Raw genomic sequence first — 3,762 nt, forward strand, 5'->3', positions numbered from 1 at the left:
TTGTCTGTGTCTAGCCTCTTTGTCCAGACATATAAATTAGAGTAAAAAAAAACCAACAGAGTCCAGAAAGTCTTGCTTCAGTAATCAAAATAACCAGAGAACTACAGTATATAAATGTGTGTGTATATGATCCACAATGAATAACAATGATAGTCTTCACAATACCTTAATTCTATTTCTCTATTTCTATTTTTAAGTATTCACTGAATAAGAGGAAATGGGAAAAAAGGAAATCATTATATTTGTTGGGAGCTCTGTTTCTAAAAAGTAGGATCCCAGTAACGGTAGGCCTATATGGAAAACACAATATTACCAGATGGGATTTACAGACATTTTAGTGAGCACATTTTGATGAAATGTTCACGCTGGTAGACCTACTGAATGGAATTCAAGGAAACAGATGTGTTTTGTGAAACTAAAGGTGCCTGGCTCTACAGGGTTCCTCTTCTGAATGTAGTGGGGCTTTTTTCAAAGGGAATATTTCTGGCAAAGAATGTGTATTAGCTCAAAGCTCATATTAGCCTAAACTTGAGAAAATTGAGTAGTAAATATATTTTAAAAAATGTTCAATGTACCACTGATAAGCCACCTAGCAAGGTCGTTTTTGATATCAATCGTAACTGTTTAGCTAGCAGGTATCTGTTCCTTTCAGTGTCCCCCCTGAGACCTTATTTCAGATAAAACACAGTATGTATGGTTGTGAATGGGGAGTGACAAATAATGGTTTGATCCTGTTTGAAATGTGATGTCTGCCAGTCTAAAAGATCACTTAACAGGTCATGAAAGCCTCAGTTTGTTGTAATACCTCTTCGTTTTGTGTGAAACAGCTCAGTCGTGAATTCTCTCATCACCCTGCTTGTTTAGCGTGCTAGCTAGCTAACTAAGCTATGTTGCGCAACACATGTAATGTTATCTTACCTACTGTAATGTGTTCTGCAAAGTCACTCTTTTTTTTATCAACAGCACAATGAGCACGACCCGTTGCTCTTATGATTAACAGTATACAGTTTATCCTGGTAGAAAACACACACACACCCAGACATTGTAGCTTCAGCGAGATGTCACTAATGTGTCTCTGGGGTCAGTTTTCTTATTTATTTTTTACAGTTTTATACTTAAACGGCTTTGTGATAAACTGTTTTTCTTCACTTGCAAATTCTCTTTTAAACTTGTACTCCATTAGAATTAGGATAACTTGTTTCTAGCGGCCTCTTTGGCAGTAAGATGTAATTCCAGGTGAGCTTGTTCTTCTAGAGTCCTCCATCTTGTCACGTTCATGGTCACAATGTGAGTTGACTTTTTTTTTTTTTTTTCTCTTTTGTAAACTTTGTTACACATTCACCTCTCTACTTCCAGTCCATCCCCATCTTACCCTCTTAAATCCATACACACACACACACACACACACACACACACACGTTGCTTACTGTATAAACGTCTGCCCTTAGTACAAGCCTTAGTCAGAAGTTGGAAGTTCCCGTTTTCCGATCACGAGTGAACCTTTATTGACGATAGACCAACCGCTGTCAGCAGTGCCACTAACATGTCGGCTTATTTACATCGAGGAATGTTGCCACAGACACTCGCTTTCATTAGTGGGTCATGTGATCAGTCACCATTGTTTTAACTCACTCTTTGATAGAGAGTAACTTAAAAGACAATGAAGAAGTTTAAAATCTTATATAGTACAACTCTAAATTGACAAACGTATGTGTAATTCATGGCACTGTTCGAACAAGAATCAACAAATACGTTCACTGCCATACATATTTATTTCAAAATAAGGTCCCATGGTGGTCCACCGGAAGGAGAAGAGCTTTTCCTTTTTATATGAGAACATATTAAGGCATAATTTTAATATTGAACTTGACATGCTGGTTACCACAAACTGAACAGTAGTGTTTTGTTATTAATAGCTATCTAAAAATATCACCATATTAATGCCACATTCATGCAAATTGTAGTTATCGTAATTACTTATTTCTGACTTTCAAATTGTAATCCAAAGGTTTAAAGTAGCCCCTAACTGGCTTTGTTCAGAGAAACTCCTTAAAATAGTGCCTGAAAAAGCGTACGAATATAAATCCTTAACCTCAGCAATCATGGCAATTAAACTCTAATATTGTGCTCTATTGTCAATGTGAATTGTGTTTACGCTGTAGTCAGAAAACCTTCTTGTTCATTAATATTACATTTTTTGCATTGTGTGAATGGTAGGTGTGATGAGCTATGACTTCAAGGGACACATTTTCAGTCACTGCTAAAATGTTTTGTTTCTTTCACACATAATTACACTGTGACCACTTGAATTCTGTTCCAGTCAGTAAATATGTCTTGAAATGAACTGAATGCTTTGATGCAATCAACATATTTCCCATGCATTCTGTGGGATGGAAATGCAGCATTGATCCCAGCTGGGAATTTGATGGATGCAAATCGCTATCCTCCCTTTGCCGTCAGCTGCTAAAAACGTGGATCCACAGAACAAGTCAAGTTCTCAGGTCTGAGAACAGAAACGTTATACATTTTAAGAGCAGACGTCAAATAACACGGCCCACTGGAAAAGGAGCAGAAAGAAAACTTGATTGCACTGTTTTTGCAATTTTGTCCAAATTACATCGAGCTAAGAATTGTTGAATTGAAACTTTGAGCTACAGAACATTGTACATTAGCATTTCCTGTTAAACAGCAGAGACCCTAAACCTGATGTTTTTAAATGACATTGTTACCGGTGACTTTAAAAACACTTTAAGATTATTTTACTGTTTTAATGAAGCCTCATCCTGGTGTACCCACAGGTGTTTTCACTTGTGGGGAAGTTGTGCTTGAGTAGACCTCTGTGTAGGTGTGTGTGTACACACTGTGATTGATTACCATCTCACTCGCTTTCCTGTTAGCTTCGTTGCACATTTTAATTAGGAACAATTCATACTTTTATCTTTCCAATTTGTAGATCTTGGTGACGTCACGTAACTTCCATCACAACTTGAACCTGAGCGGAGGACTAATCAGAGCAACTGGAAACACCTGTGTGTGAGCAGAGCCTTCAACTAGTTGCAGCATTGCTTTTAGCAGTATTTTCAGAGAATACTGCCAGTGGTGTGAATAGTATTCAGACCCTTTACTTAAGTTAAAGTACAAATGCAACACTGTGAAAGTACACCACTACAAGTAAAAGTCCTGCGGTCAAAACTTTGCTTGAGTAAAAGTACTGTACTGTAAGTATCATCGTTAAAATGTACTTAAAGTAGGCCTACATGGAGTAAAAGTATGTATAGTGCAGTAAAAATGTTTCCTGTCAGTGCTTATTATATCTTATGTTTTGGGTTAATATTACTGCTGCGTTAGTGTTTATGTTGCGTTTTATTGCAGTAGATGTTTAAAGTTGTGCTCATGTTAACTCCTTTATATACTGTCAGGTAATGAACTGCTGACCTGCATCATATTCTGTTAGATCATTATGTGTTTGGAGCGTGTCCTGTGAGAACCGCGTATCTCTAGAAAGTCTACTTATCCGCTTTGTGACTATGCATTTCCAGCTGATCCAAGATGCTTTTCAAATACGTTATTGAAGTGAAGACGTAGGAGAATTCTCTCAACACGTACAAAGGAACACCTCATCCTTCGGTTTATCACGGATATTCAAAATCAACACCCCTGCATATGCATGGTTTTCACTGGAAAGGAAGGGAGTGAAAACCGTAACTGTAGCTGTCAGATATTCCTGGATATGATACTTCCCTCTGTGATGCAATGGAGTAG

Source organism: Echiichthys vipera (genome assembly GCF_963691815.1).
Source record: "Echiichthys vipera genome assembly, chromosome: 9".
NCBI lineage: Eukaryota > Metazoa > Chordata > Actinopteri > Perciformes > Trachinidae > Echiichthys > Echiichthys vipera.